At 38.1% G+C, this 16,987-nt stretch overlaps 2 pseudogenes; both read left to right on the top strand.

Annotated features, from left to right (window-relative positions):
* The first annotated feature begins 477 nt into the window (after positions 1-477).
* LOC125174654 (40S ribosomal protein S12-like) lies at positions 478-852 on the top strand (annotated as a pseudogene).
* A 10,032-nt stretch (positions 853-10,884) lies between these two features.
* Positions 10,885-16,742, top strand: LOC125174469 (cilia- and flagella-associated protein 44-like; annotated as a pseudogene).
* The last annotated feature ends 245 nt before the right edge of the window (positions 16,743-16,987 follow it).

Genomic DNA, 16,987 nt, shown 5'->3' with positions numbered 1-16,987 from the left:
TATAGAGGAGCAAAGTTTTGTATACTGCCGAAATTAAGTTGGTGTTAATTGAAACCAGATTGTTATAAATTAAGAGGTTAATGGTAATCCCTAAAGCAATCTAAGATACATAGCAAAAGAACTGACAACTGATATTTTCTATAGTAGAAAATATCTGCTCTTTCCTTGTGGCCACCCAGTTGCGTGGAGGCAGAGGCTCAGGTGCAGTCAAGATTCAGCTCTACATGGGTGCCTGGGTGGCTCAGTCAGTTAACTGTCCAAATTCAGCTCAGGTTGTGATCTCACAGTTTGTGAGTTTGAGCCTCGCATTGGGCTCCATGCTGACAGCTCAGAGCGTGGAGCCTGCTTTGGATTCTGTGTCTCCCTCTCTCTGCCTCTCCCCTGCTCATGCTCTGTCTCTCTCTCTCTCTCAAAAATAAGCATTAAAAAAAAAGTTGTTTTTTTTTAAAGATTCAGCTCCACCCATAATCTGCCACCATGGCTGAGGAAGGCATTGCTGTTGGAGGTGTAAATACTGAGTTGCTGAAGACCACTCTCATCCATGATGAGAGTACATGGCCTAGTACATGGAATTCGCAAAGCTGCCAAAAGCTTAATAAGCGCCAAGCCCATCTTTGTGTGCTTGCATCCAACTGTGATGAGCCTATGTATGCCAAGTTGGTGGAGGCCCTTTGTGCTGAACACCAAATCAACCTGATTAAGGCTGATGACAACAAGAAGCTAGGGGAATGGGTAGGCCTCAGTAAAATTGACAAAGAAGACCCTGTAAAGCAGTTGTGTGGTGGCTAAGGACTATGGTAAAGAGTTCAGGCCAAGGATGTCATTGAAGAATATTTTAAATGCAAGAAATGAACAAATAGAAAACTTGGTTCTTATTGCAAGAAAAGAAGGAAAGAAAGAAAGAAAGAAAGAAAGAAAGAAAGAAAGAAAGAAAAGAAAAGAAAAAGAGAGAAAGAAAAGATTTATTTAACACAAAAGAAAGGAGTAATGGAGAACTGGAGGATCAAAAAAAAAGACATAAGATATGTTAAAAACAGCAAAATGTGTAATTCCTACCGTATTAGTAGTTGTATTAAATGTAAACAGATTAAACTCTCCAATTAAAAGGGAGACATTAATGAACAAAGAAACATGATGAAGCTATATGCTTTATACAATAGACACACTTCAAATTCGAAAACACAAATAGGTTAAAAGAAAATGGAAAAAGATATACCACGTGAAAAGAAATGAAAAGAGCTAGAGTAGTGATATTAACATCAGACAAAACAGAATTTAAGACAAAAATTGTTACTAGAGGGGCACCTGGGTGGCTCAGTTGGTTAAGCATCCTACTCAGCTTCAGCTCACGTCAGGATCTTACAGTTCATGGCTTCAAGCCCCACATTGGGCTCTGGACTGACTCTGTGCCTGCCTCTCTTTCTGCCCCTCCCCCATTCACATGCACGTCCTCTCTCTCTCTCAAAAATAAAAAATTGTAATTTTGTATTATTATAATTTTTGTATATAATAATTTATTATTGTAAATAATAAAAAAATTCAAAAAATTGTAGTAGAGATAAAGAATGACATTTTATAATGATAAAAAATGTGAACCAAGAAGATATAAATTTATAAACATATATGCATCTAACAGAGCTTCAAAATGCAGGAATAAAAAACTGACAGAATTAAAGAAAGAAATAGTTAATTCAACAGCACTAATTGACAACACTATAAACCAACTACACCTAACAGACATCTACAGAATGCTCTGTAACAGAAAAATACATATGCCACTCAAGTGCACATGGAATATTCTCTAAAACAGATGATATTTTAGGACATAAAACAATTCTTATTAATTTGGGAACTGAAATCATGCAAAGTGTATTCTCTGATGACAATGGAGTGAAACTAGAAATCAATAACAGAAGGAAATTGGGGAAATTAAACAACACATTCCAAAATAACCAATGGGTCAAAAGAAATCAGAAAGGAAATTAGAAAATACTGTGAGATTAATGAAAACAAAAATACAACTTCTAACAGTGTGGAACTGAGTCAAAGCATGGCTCAGACGAAACTTTATAGCTGTAAATGCCTACTAATAGAAAGAAGCTAGGGGCATCTGGGTGGCTCCAGTTGAGCATCTGACTCTTGGTTCCTGCTCAGGTCATGGGTCCTGGAATTGAGCTCTGTGTTGAGCTCTGCACTGAGCCTGGAGCCTGCTTAAGATTCTCTATCCCTCCCTCAGGCCCCTCTTCCCTGCTTGTATGGTCTTGGAGAAGGAGAAGGAGAAGGAGAAGGAGAAGGAGAAGGAGAAGGAGAAGGAGGAGGAGGAGGAGGAGGAGGAGGAGGAGGAGGAGGAGAAGGAGGAGGAGGAGAAGGAGGAGGAGGAGAAGGAGGAGGAGGAGAAGGAGGAGGAGAAGAAAATATTTTTTTAAATAAAATAAATAAAAATTAAAAAAGAAGTTTAATTCTGCATATCTCTACACCCTTCCCTTCAGTGACTACACTCGATAATTTAAAAATAGCATTTATAACATTTAAAAGCCTTCTCTAATACATGGCCCATTTCCTGGCTACTGTATTTCTGTGTAAACAGTAATATTTTCATCACTCACATATAAGACTGGAAACTCTGTCCCCTTCCTACCTTTGTCCCACCTGATCTTCACCAGAAGGGCGGAACAGGATTCTCTCTCTCATCCTACCCCATGCTCACACCAAATGAAAAGAAGATGATTTACCATAACAATAAATTAACTGCAACAGGAAAGGTTTGTTTGTTTGACAGGTCTCCAGTGTGGAGATGGTGAAGATCCAGGGCAAGCCAGAGCCTGGTAGGGGGAGGGGTAAATGGAAAGAAGACAGGAGAACAAGAGGGAAACAGACTTCCTAGTGCCCCAGGTAGTGAATTCTCAACTGTCTGAAAGGTGACCTGAGGAAAGAAGTTCACAGAAATCATTCAACTCCAAATTTATCCTCGATTCTGTCTAATGAATGCTGTCTGGTATTTGAGACTGAGCCCATATGTCTTTCTAACTATGGCAGTTAATTTATTACAAACTATATTTCAGTGTATGGAGAATGAATGATTCTGTTCTTAATTCCATTTTTCTTTTCATTTGCTTAACAGTCACTAAGCCCCTTCCCTACAAGCTAATCCTACTCTGCTGACAGATTCCTTTCAGTGATATCATTGCCTCACTATTCTTTTTTTCCTTTTATAAAACCCTTCAATTTTGAATGATCTAAGCATCTCATCTAAAGGATATGTCAAAAATAAAGAAATGCAAGCATAAATGAATTGTGTCATTAAAACAATAGAATTTGGGGCGCCTGGGTGGCGCAGTCGGTTAAGCGTCCGACTTCAGCCAGGTCACGATCTTACGGTCCGTGGGTTCGAGCCCCGCGTCGGGCTCTGGGCTGATGGCTCAGAGCCTGGAGCCTGTTTCCGATTCTGTGTCTCCCTCTCTCTCTGCCCCTCGCCCGTTCATGCTCTGTCTCTCTCTGTCCCAAAAATAAATAAACGTTGAAAAAAAAAAAATTAAAAAAAAAAAATTAAAAAAAATAAAAAAATAAAAAAAATAAAAAATAAATAAAAAAAAAAAATAAAAATAAAAAAAATAAAATAAAATAAAAATTAAAAAAATTAAAAAAATTAAAAAAAAAAAAAAAAAAAAACACAATAGAATTTGGGGAGCACCTGGCCGGCTCAGTGAGTGAAGCAAGTGACTCCCAACCTCAAGGTTGTGAGTTCAAGCCCCACATTGGGTGTAGAGATTACTTAAAAATACAATCTTTAGGGGCATCTGGATGGCTCAGTCAGTTGAGCATCTAACTCTTGATTTTGGCTCAAGCCATGATCCCAGGGTCATGAGATCAACCCCCTCATCAGGCTCTGTGCTGAGCATGGAGCCTGCTTAAGATTCATTCTCTCTCTCTCTCTCTCTCTCTCTCTCTCTCTCAGCACCCGCCCCCCCGGGCTTGTACTCTCTCTGTCTAAAATAAAATCTTAAAAAATAGAACTTTTTATAATTTATATAGAATCACTATTTTTAACAATATCCTTGTTCTAAGGATATTGATCTCACCTCTAGGCTAATGACTGCCAAATTTGATTTTTCCATACCAAATTCTAACTCATACTCCATAATTCAGTTGCCTATTGAACTTTCATTAGATGTCTCATTGTCACAGCACCAAAATACTTAAATGGCACTTGATTCCCACAGAGTTCCCAGTAACAAATCCTCTCATGGTCCTTCTGTATCTCACTTGTTCCTGGGAATTAGGACAGCTTTGCTGGTGCCCTCATTTCAATAAGCCCATCATTAAGGCAACAACTTCAGCTTCTGCCTAAAGTTTCTCTCTCCACAAGGCTCAGGCTCAATCTAAAGTACCAAGGTCTCCTCCTCCCCATTTCCAGTCACATCTGATGAGGGAGCATAAAGCAAGCTGAGGACAAAACACAAGCTAGCAACCTCCCACCCCCAGGTGGGATTTTTGTGACATTCCCCAGGCACTCCTGGTAGCCCAAGAACAAAGGAAAGGACAGAAAATGAGTGGTTAAACTGACAGAGTCTCCATCAGTTTACAAATATCTTATCAACAGCCTTACCTCCAGGAACTCCCTACTATCTTAATGAGAATGCTTTGCTAGAGGTAAAACAACCCTAGCCTGACAATGGCTAGGCCTCCAGTAATCTGTGAGTCTTCTTTAGCATATGGAAATCCCTTTAAGAAACTTCCTCTTAAAAATGAAAGACTGGGACTTCATCAAGATAAAAAGCTTCAGCACAGGGAAGGAAACAATCAGCAAAACTAAAAGGCACCAAAAGAATGGGAAAAGATATTTGCAAATGATGTATCAGATAGATAAAGGGTTAGTATCCAATATCTATACAGAACTTCTCAAACTCAATACCTAACAACAAAAACAACAACAAAAATCCAGTGAAGAAATGGGCAAAAGACATGACTTTTCCAAGAAAGAAATCCAGATGGTTAACAGACACATGAAAAAAATGCACAACATCACTCATCATCAGGAAATACAAATCACAACCACCATGAGATACCACCTCACTACCCTATGACCCAACAATTGCACTACTAGGTATTTATCCAAAGGATACATAAATGCTGATTTGAAGGGACACATGCAACCCAATGTTTATAGGAGCACTATCGACAATAGCCAAAGTATGGAAATAGCCCAAATGTCCATCAACTGATGAATGGATAAAAAAGATGTGGTATATACAATGGAAAATTACTCAGCACTCAAAAAGAATGAAATCTTGCCATTTGCAACAATGTCGATGAAACTAGAGTGTATTATGGTAAGCAAAATAAATCAGTCAAAAAATGACAAATATCATATGACTTCACTCATAAGATACAAAACAGATGAAAATAAGGGAAGGGAAGCAAAAATAATATAAAAACAGAGAGGGAGGCAAACCATAAGTGACTCCTAAATATAGAGAACAAACTGAGGGCTGCTGGTGGGGTGTTAAGCAGGGGGAAGGGCTAAAGGGTGAGGGGCATTAAGGAGGCCACTAGTTGGGATGAGCACTGGGTGTTACATGTAAGTGATGAATTACTAAGTTCTATTCTTGAAAAAAATATATTTTTTTTCTTAAAAAAAAAAAAAGAAAGAAAGAAACTTCTCTTGACTTACTTCCCCCAACTCCACAGTATATAAGCAGTCACTCTTCACAACCATCCAGTGCAGATCTTACTGCCCATGGGTCCTGTCCCATGCTTTAATAAAATCACCTTTTTGCACCAAAGATATCTCAATAATTCTTTCTTGGACATTGGCTCTGGACCCCCAACACTCCAAAACCCCGTCAACATCCAACCACAATCCTTATGCAATTAAACCCTGTGACAGTTTATCTCACAAGCCTACATATAAATCTGTTTTAGACTTATAGTAATATCACTGTAAACTAGTCTGTTCTCTCTTTTCTCTCTACTCCCTCCTCTCTCTCTTTCTCTCTTTTCCTCTTCTTTCCTCCCTCTTTATCAACTAAATTCAAAATGTCACATCAGCTTGTCCATTACATTTATAATCTATGTTATAAGAGCTCCCAAAGAAAATTAGATACATGAGACTATATGAAAACTATATGAAGAGATCTCTTCAACTATGTTCCTCTTCATTGGAAGTAAATGGAATAACCATGATTTGTGCTTTCAAGCAAGGTATGCAAGATTTTCTATGTCCATTCCCAGCAGATGAACAATATTTTTGCAACAAAGGAAAAAAATGCAATTTCTTCATATTCTTTGTTAAGATCCTTTATTTATTTATAGTCAGATCTTGCTAGTTTTTTTTATATTGCTATAAAGAACAAGGAGACTTTGGATTTCAGTGATGGTGGCCAAAGTAATTCAGATCATCCTCTGAAAAAAGGCAAACTGGAAAGAATAGATAACATACATAAAACATTGACTTGGATAAGTCAGGACAGCTAACAAGATTAAAGAATAATTTATCTGAAATATTAGAGAAGTCAGAGATTCAGAGAGTTTAGCCAAACATTGGCCTCTTTTGCCTTGACTGGTGGCATTTGCCAATTTTGGGTGAGGTGACTGAGATACTATAGAGCGTTTTTTGACAGGTTTATGCAGCAAGGATGACAAAATTGATTCCAGCCTTCCCAATGATAAGAGCTCCAGTAAACCATCCATCTTTGTATTAGCACTCCCAAAGAGCATTCTCTGTTGAGTTGAGAGAACCAGAATGAAACCCAGCTTCAAGTTAGTTATCTGAGTGGTTCAGAAAATATTAGTTGGATTAAAGTAATTACATAAGTAGGTGTTTGTAGACATTTGGAAAAGGGAGAAAAAAATCCCTTATGGAAAATGTAACATTTCTCAAGTTCCAACTAATTTCTACAAACAATTTTTAAATGAAATATCGGGCAGAAAATGAAGTATAAGCAAATACAAGAGAAGTCAGGACAACAAACAAGAATAAGTATAAACAACAAACAGCTCTAGATTTGATCATACATGAACTTAAAATAGCTATGCTTTTTTTTTTCATTGAAGAGATTAAAAATTTTGTCAGTGAGCTAAAACTATACCCAGTGACCAGAAAGTTTATAAATAGCCAAACAGAAATTCTAAAATTGAAAAGGAACCAAAATTAGGAACCCAACTGCTGTGTTTAGCAGCATATTAAACTTAGCTAATGAGGGAATCTATAAACTGAAAGATCAGGAAAAAAAAAAAAAACCTTTAATAAGGAAGCACAGAAATAGAAAAGGATGCACAAAACAGAATTCAGAGTTTGGTGGTTTTAAGAAATATCCATAATATATCTTATATATTCCATATATCCACAATATATCTTAAGATATATCCACAATATATATTTGACATTCGTCCTCTCAAAAGTTAGAGTTTAATTCCTCTCCTCTAGACTGTGGGCTGGACTTAATAATTTACTTCTAACAAATGGAATATGGTGGAAGTAACAGTGTAGAACTTCCAAAATTAGGTCATAGAAGGCATTACAATCTCTTCCTTGCATTCTCTCTCATTTCACTTAATCTGGGGATAGCCAGATACCCTATCATGAGACATGCAACAGCCTTATGAAATATACTATCCACGTGGTAAGGAAATGTGGCCTCCTTTCAAGAGCCATGTGAGCAAGCCATTTTGAAAGAATTCCCTTTAGCCACATAAAAACCTTTAGATGAGTATGGCTCTAACCAACATCTCAACTGCAACCTCATGAGAGAGCCTGAGCCAGAACGATGATTGCTCTATAATTCTTGATCTAAAGAAACTGCATTATAACTAATGTTTGTTGCTTTAAGCTATAAATTTTGGGGTGGTTTGTTATTCAGTCATGGATAACAAATTCACAGAATAAAAGAAAACAGATGCAGTAAGAATTTTTTACACGTTATCTAACTGAGGTTTCAGAAAAAGAGAAAACTGAAAACAGGGTAAAAATAATACCTGAGGAAATATGACTGAGAATTTTTCAAACCGAAAACAAAAATCCATAGGTTCATGAAGAAAAACTATTCCCAAGAAATGTAAATTAAAAAAAAATCCACATCTGGGGCACCTGGGTGGCTCAGTCGGTTGAGCGTCCAACTTCGGCTCAGGTCATGATCTCGCAGTCTGTGAGTTCGAGCCCCGCATCGGGCTCTGTGCTGACAGCTCAGAGCTTAGAGCCTGCTTCTGATTCTGTCTCCCTCTTTCTCTGCCCCTCCCCCACTCATGCTCTGTCTGTCTCAGAAATAAATAAACATTAAAAAAAACCCACATGTAGGTATATTATAATTAAATTGCTGAGGGAAAAAAAGATAAAGATAAAAACTTAAAAGCACACCCCTCCAAAAAATGATAGAGGTACAAAACTATACTGAGAGACCTTTCTTCTCACCAGAATACAATGGGAACCATGGCTAATGAAATGGCTTATTTAAAGTTATAAAAGAAATTAGCTATTAATCTACAGCTATATAGAGAATATACCCTTTAATAAACAAAACAAAGATATTTCTGAGTAAACAAAAATTGTAGGTCACCAACAGGCCTGCAATAAAGAACTACTGGAAGTATTTCTTCAGGTGGAGGGAATATGATCACAGACAGAGGCATGGAAATGAAGAAAAGAAAAACAAAAAGAATAAAGAACAACAGAGATGATAACTATAGGGGTAAATCTTAGTGAATACTGACTGTATAAAATAAAAATAAGGTTTTCAGCATTTAAAATGCATGTATAATTAAAATATATGAAAATAACACAGAAGGCAGAAAGGGGAAAAAGTCTTTTAAGAAATCACAGAAGTATTAATGTATATTAGATTCTAGTAAGTCGAAAAGCCATGTTTTACTATTAAGAGTAGCCACCACAATAACAGTAAAAGAGTGTGTAACTAACAAGTAATGGAAGAGCAGAAACAGAATTCAAAAAACAAAACACTTGACTAATCCAAAAGAGGATAAGAAAGAAACACTGCAGTTAAATTCTCTTCTCAGGGTCTCACATGGCTGAAACCAAGTTGTCAACTCAGGCTGCAATCTCACCTGAGGCTTAGGGGCCTCTTCCCAACTCAGTGCAGTTATTGACAGAATTCAGTTCTTGCAGGTGTAAACTAAGGACTCATTTTCTTATTGGCTGTCAGCTCCTAGAAGTTGTTCTCAGCTCCCAGAAGCCACCTTCAGGTCCTAGCCACAGGCCTTTTGAAACATGATGGCTTACTTCTTCAAAGCAAGTGGGAGAATCTTCCAGTCTGCTATGACAGTTTCTTACATAAAGTAATATAACCACAGGAATGACTATCAAATCACCTTTGCCATATTATGTAATCTAATCAAGAGCAATGAGCCCACCATGTCCACAGGTCCAGCCCACACCCACAGGGATAAATCATGCTATGGATGAACACCAGTGCCTCGGAATCTTGGGAACTATCTTAGAATTTGACTTACCACAGTGTGGACTGTGGGGAGGGAGAGAATACAAAGGAATGGGAAAACCTTGAATGGGTAGAGAGTAACTGGAAAAGGGAATAAAATGGATTGAGGAGTGATGGCAAGGGGAAAAAGAGCTGAGCAAACAGCATTGAGGGGAACTGGGAGCGCTTAGAGCTTTGTCTCTCAATAGATTTTGTGTGAGGCAGACAGTAAGAAAGAGACAATAAGGACACAAGACCTTAAAGAAATTCTTCTATTACGTCTTAGTCCCTCTTAAAATATTTTCTTCAGAGACCGCCGAAAATATCTTAATTTCTTTCAACAAATTGTATGTGCAGTTATTTTTGTTTGTTTTTATGTTCTGCTTCACTGTTGTTCCTATCAGTGCAAATATGTGCTCAGAATGAACTTCAACATGAGCCAACATTGTTTTGATTATACTGGAAAGATCAGGCTTAGGACGCAAACAGACCTTAAATAAAATCTCTAGTCCTTCACGTACTGGCTAAGTTATGTTTTTAAACCAAGAGCCGCTTATTAAGCACTATGTGCCTATGCTAACTGATGTTGCTTACTTTAGCTGATGATCAACATATTGCCTCTAGTGGACTGTTTTATCTCCTATAACCTGGTTAAGTGACAGCTGTGATCACCAGCTTATCCAGAGTGACAATGTAATAACTAAATGTTGTTAATTGCTTCATTAACTTCCTTATGGATAAATTGCTTACAGATAAATTCCCTAATGTCCTTATGGTTACATGCATTATAAAGGGTATCTATAACTGTCTCAAGTACATAATAAATGTCAGCTTCTACTATGATAGTTTTTATTATTTCTTGCATCCTGGTAAACCAAATAGCATATATTATTATTAAGTCATGATCTGAAAAACAGAAGAGTGAAATTAAAACATGTCAGGAGGAAAGATCATACTAAGATCATGCTTCCCAGCCTAGACTGCAAAAGCACCACAGAGGCTGAGGTTTTCATCTGTCTCACCATAGATTTTTTTCTCAGAGCTCTGCTCTGAGTGTTCAGTGAATACAGTAAGTGCTCAATGAGTACAATATTTAATAAATGAAAGCAATATTCAATGTCTGAATACCAGTTGTATTTGTGGTGCACAATGGCCTTATTGAGGGATCCAGGTTCGGATCCAGGTTCAAAGTAGAGGTAGAAGACTTACCTGTCAGAAAGTGAAGGGCTTGGTAGGGCTTAGGAGAGTGGAAAATAAATTATGTTCTTGATAGAAGATACTGTAAGTAATAAGTTCTTTCATTTTACAAATATCCTTTGAGCACTTTCTATATGATAATAGATATGATAACAGATCTTGTAAGGAGTAAAGTATATGAGACATGATTTCAACTCACAAGAATCTTCAGTTCAATAGAGAAAATACTTGTATACCAATAATTTCTATACAAGGCTAGATGAGGTAAGCGGCATGTGTAAAACAAAATTGTACAGTTTAGAGAAAAGAGATCACTTTAGACCATGGACTAGCTCAGTGCCATGAGCCAAATTCATCCTGTGGGTTGTTTTTGTCAAGGTCCACAAGCTAAAAAGGTAGTTTTCACATTTTGATAGAAGAATAAATAGATTACATATGGCCTGGACAGCCTAAATTTTACTATCTGTTACTTTACATAAAGTTTATGGACACCTGTTCACAATGAACAAAGAAGAATAAACAAAAGAAAGCTTCACCGCAGGCACACTGGATCTGGGCCTTTAACTGATGGACAGAGATATGGGATGGGGAAAGGGCACTTGGAACAGAGAGAATCGCTTGAATAAAAACCCAGGGGCAGTGGAATTGAGTGCACATCTGGAGAATAATGGTGACAAATCTTATTTGGCAGGACTATGAGGTTTATGAAGGGAGAAGTGGAAGAGTCTGGAATGATTGTGTGGTGGGTGGGCTAAAGAAGTTGACTATGTAGTCACCAAGGACATCACAGTTGCCAGGAAGAATTTCATGGGGTTTTTGCAATGGCCTCTCTTCAAGGACTCTAGAAGATGATTTGTTTCACAGTAGAGCACTATAGCAATGAGATGCTTATGACAATTAGCCAGGAATGAATCCCATGCTTCATTCTGGCCACCAAATAACTTACGAATGCAACATGTATCCCCTTAACTTCAGCCTACGTCAAACTGAAACTCCCAAACGGGTGCCTAAAGACACCTTGTTTTATTACATCTCATCTCCTCCACCATCTACCTCCCTGAAAATGTGATTTAAAATGGGACTTCAGACAGACCCTCCAGTGTAGCTTTTGTTTCACATGACACTATGTTATTAATTCATGACACTATATTATTAATAATATTCACCAACAAGTCGAAGACCCACTATTTCACCCTCATTTAGTGGCAATCTCCTGCAATCAAATAATTGTGCTTGTCTGTCTGGCCCGGGCACAAGATGCACTTACACAGACTGTTCTGCTGGTCAGTTCCATTTGCTGACAGCTCAGCAGGGAGGGCTCAATTTACTCAATGCATAAAGCTACTACATACACGTGGAACCCTGGCTGGGGAAGGGGGAAAAAGAACTGAGAAACACAACAGAAAAAGACATGCAAAGATGGAATGAAATGGAGGGTTGATTGGGAAATCTCCGTTTGGAAAAAGGCACCTAGGCTACCCCAATTTCCAAGTCCCCTGAAATTCTGAGTGCCTCAATTTTCCTTCCTCACAGACTGAGAGCAGAGTCTTTATCTACAAATACATGCCCCCTAAGGCTGTCACCCTGGTCAAATACATTTCATTTTTCTGACTGGCCCTCCACTCATGCTCTGGACCAAATAAGGAGAACAGTTCTGGTAATTAAAAAGTAAATCAGGAAGTCAGACTAAGATGCAGTAAGGAAAAAATGAAACAGCTTGAGAAAAGGGAAGCAAAAATCACAGGAGACATAGTTATAAATTATTTTATAATAGCCACAGGGCAGGGCAGGCTCAGCTGACTGGATGCAGATGAGGCTGACTAGAGTAAACAGTATCTGGACCTTGGGCCCTCCTTTCTGGCTTCATAGCAACCCCTCCACTTCCCCATTACCCTAGGTCTTTGAATGGTTCCTACCTGGGCAGTCTTTGGTCCCACTTGTTCTAAATCTCTTCTTTCTTCCTTTCTTTCTGTACTCCAATTAAAGTATTCCTCTTACTAGTTATAACCCCAAAAGTATCTCTTAAAATACTTCACAGAGGAGCTGTTGATCACAGCTCAGTATTCAGATCCAAACAGGGAACAACAAGATGAATTCCCAATGGTAGATTGTCAGGTCATGGCAGGATCAGTGGAGGAAAGGAGGGCAGGAATAGGATAAGTGGAGGTGGAATGAAGAAGGAAAGGAAGAAAATATATACTGAGCACTGTTCAGTTTTACATATAGCATTATGTGAGCAGCTGCCTACATAAGATTCCCTAGGCTAAATGGTTGTTAGTCAGGAACTTAAGACTCCATTAATCCAGATCTGAGATAGTTCCTAAAAAACAGTGGTCAGGAAAGACAGGAAAAGGTAATTCTGTGACCCTCTCATCTCATGACCCTAACATTACACACACCTGGAGTGTGGACAATAAGGGTGGGCAGTTACTGAACTGTGTCAGCGCTTTAGAAGTCAGTCAACCACTCCGAGGCCCTGTATAAAGCAAAGCTGTTGGAGAAAAAATGGTCTCTACACTTTCTTCTCGTTCTTAAATTATATAATTTAATTTCATCAAAATTATTAGATTCAGTTAAAATAATTGAATTAAAATATTAATTAACTATATGGTTAAAATATGTAATTCAATGAATTTTGTCAAATTTCCCCCTCTATAAGGTCATTCCTACAGCAGATAAACATACTTTTATTTCTTCCATCTTAAAAAAACAAAAACCCCTCCTTACACTACTTCTCCCTCTGGGAACTGTCCTCTTTCTCCAATTCCTTTCTCAGCAAAATTCTTTGAAAGAGATGTCTTATAATCCCTATCTCTATTCTTCTGTCCCCATCACAGCACAGAAGCTCTTCTCAATGTTTATTTATTTTTGGGACAGAGAGAGACAGAGCATGAACAGGGGAGGGGCAGAGAGAGAGGGAGACACAGAATCTGAAACAGGCTCCAGGCTCTGAGCCATCAGCCCAGAGCCCGATGCGGGGCTCGAACTCACGGACCGCGAGATCGTGACCTGGCTGAAGTCGGACGCTTAACCGACTGCGCCACCCAGGCGCCCCGAGAAGCTCTTCTCATATCACCAGTGATCTCTAGCAGTCAATTCTCAGTTGTTGTTTCATTTGACTATTAGCAGCATTTTACACACTTCTCCACTCAACACTTTCTTCATTTGACTTCCAGGATACCACACTCACCTGGTTTCTGGTCACCCTTTAGAGTCTAACTTTCTGGTTCTTCCTCATCTCCCTGAATTCCAAACACAGAGGATCCACAAAACAGCCCTTATTCCTCTTCTTTCTCTCTCCACTTAGGCAATCAATGATTTCATCTGTTCCTTGGCCTTGAAGACTATCTCTGGGCTGATGACTCCCAGACCTCTCTCTTGACATCAGACTTATACATCCAAAAGCCTATGTGAAAACATTCTTTATATACCTAATTGATATCTAAATTCAAATTTAACATGAAAAAAGTTCCCCAGCTTGTTCTTCCTGAAGTCTTTCTGGTCCCATCCAGTGGCAACTCAATCCTTCCAGCTGCTCAAGCCTACACTTTTGGAGTCACTGTTGACTCCTTTCTTTTTCTCACACACTACATTTCCTCCATCAGCAAAATCTATCAGTTCTTTCTTCAAAACATAAGCAGGAGTCCAGCCCTCCTTTCCATTTCCACTGCTACCATCATCTCCTACTTGAATTATTTCAGTAGCTTCTTAGAACAGTCACCACCCATGTTAGAGACAGACAGAAAGCATAGCCAAATGGAGTAACTGGGGAGAATTTAATAAAGGAACTATTTACAAAGGTATCAACAGGATTAAGAGAAACTCAAAATGATGGCCAAAGTGTCTGCGTCGAATAAGGCCACTGGGGCCTTATTAGTAGTAGTAGTCACTACTACCCTTAGACTTGAAGGAGCAAGGAGTGGGAATAACACACATATGTTCACATGCAAACACACACATATGACAGAAACTGTATTCTTCAGTGGACAAACTCAGTCAGCCTGTGGCAACCACTAGGTATGAAGATGGAGAAATGAACATCATTAACTGACTGTCCTCCTACCTTCTCATCTTCTGATCATGGACATAAATGAACCCCAAGCCAGAATACAAGAGAGCGTCCTAACTTCGTGCGTTCCTCTGGGATATAGAGCAGAATGGAAAATGACAGAGAAGGGATCTGTAGGGAAAAACAATATATCTGGCAAAATATCCTCATCTGCAAAACAGAAATAAGTATTATTGTCATGAAGTAAAGTGAAATAATCTACATAAAGAATATAGCCCAATGTCTAGCACATAGGTTTTAAGGAAAAACAATCTTATTTGCCTGGTATCATATTTCCAAGTGTGGAATTTTATGGAGCTATGCTTTCCATACTTCCTATCATGACCAATTAATGGGCTGTAAACTTCATGGGTTTTCCAAGCATTTTTTTCTAAGAAACAGAAATGACCAGTATACATCTCATGAAGTAAGGATAAATATTGTCTCAAAAACATTCATTTCAATTAAATTCAATTTAAATACACATAAAATTCAAACTCAAATTTGAATTTTAGTTCAAATTTTAGTTCAAACTAGGACTCAGAATGTTTTTTCTCCTTCCATTTGGGAGCTACTGAAGCCTTGGCTATCTCACCCCTCACTTATCTCATGACCACTACTTCCTTGAACTGCTCTTTTGTAATCTAGGATTTTGCTAGCAAAACATCTTTGGCTCAGATGAAATTCAAAGAGGTATTGCCCTGGCTTGGGTACCCAACTGGTAAGCTACACTGGAAGACATATTATTTTAGTATTTAAAGATGGAGTTGTTCAAATTCTTGAACTCTGTGATCCAAAAGGCCTCACAATTTTGCAGAAAGGAAGAAAATTTCAAATGAAGATATTCATTTGAAATGGTTTTTCAAATCCTATATTGCTTGTGTCACTGTTTTACCTTATGAACATGATGGAGAAATTCTAGCTACAGGGAATAAACAGCAAACTGTCTTCTTTGAGGTAGAAAAAGATTATAAGCTAATCGATTATGTTACTATTCTTGGACCTGTTTGCCAGTTAATATGGTCTTTGACCTCCCATCCTGAAAGTACTTTACTGATTATCTGTGAAACGGCTATGCTCTTGAAACTCTATTTCCAACCATTAAGGAGGAAGGGGAAGATAGTGATGTAGTTTCCTATGAAATCAAAGACATGTGCATAAAATGTTTCCATTCCTCAGGTGTCAAATCTAAGATTCTGTGATTAACAGAAACAGAAAAGAGAAATAAATAAAAGGAGCCAGAAGAGAAAGAAATGAAAGAGAGGAGGAAACCGACAGCAGCAGAGATGAGAGAAGATGGAGAAAAGGATTTCCAGGGCAAAAAGGAGGAAGAGAAACCATTACCTGAAATCTTTATTCCATCAATTCCCTGTCACATCCTCTATGGATTTTACTCTGAGCCAGGGAAGTTCTAGGCTTTTTTGGGAGGGTATGATTCTGGTTTTCTATATCATTGTGAGTTCCCCCCATATGACAAAAGTAGTGATATCACAGAAAAGAAACATGAACTTGTTGATTTTCATCTTCTTGAAGATACAGAGGATAATACCATCCAAACTATCACTTTCAGCATTAACCAAGATATGATGTTTTTTGGAATGCAAATGCAATGCAAATTGCTCAAAACAGAGCAATTCAAGTCTATATCCTAAATCAGAAAAATCCTTCATTGACAACTATGGTGGACTACTGGCACTTCAATATGCATGACAATATGCATGGATGGATTAAAGGCATCTATCCTAGCTTGATGACCATTTCTTGGTGACTACTGGAATAGATAATAATATTTTTGCTTTCACCATTTTTTCTGAATTTGAGCTAAAGAAAGCCATCAAAGCCCAAGTGCTGTTGCTCAGGTTTGGAACTGAAGCAGAGCCAATTACAGAAGATATTGAAGATCCCAAAGCCTACGGTATTGAGAACGCCAGAAGAAAAAGAGAACATGATAAGTTAATGAAAGAAGTGAAAGAAATAAAGGTGGGAAGAAAGAACAACTCAAAGCTTTGAGGAAAAAAATTTGGAAACTCCTAGAAATGAATGAATAATTACCAAAGCAAGGCATCTAAGTGGCTCAGTCATTTGAGCATCTGACTCTTGATTTTGGCCCAGGTCATGATCTTAGGGTCATGGGATTGAGCCCCGTGCCAGGCTCTGCACTAAGCACGGAGCCTGCCTAACATTCTTTCTCTCTCTCCTTCTCTCTCGCAAACAAACAAACAAAATTTAAAAAAAAATTACCAAAGCATACATAATTTAAATGAACAGATTTTGATCTAGATTCCAAAATTCATGCCAAGATTGACAGCTTATA

The sequence above is a fragment of the Prionailurus viverrinus genome, chromosome C2, assembly GCF_022837055.1.
Source record: "Prionailurus viverrinus isolate Anna chromosome C2, UM_Priviv_1.0, whole genome shotgun sequence".
Lineage (NCBI taxonomy): Eukaryota > Metazoa > Chordata > Mammalia > Carnivora > Felidae > Prionailurus > Prionailurus viverrinus.
The sequence above is the reverse complement of the archived record's forward strand: the minus strand, read 5'-3'. Positions and strand labels throughout refer to the sequence as shown.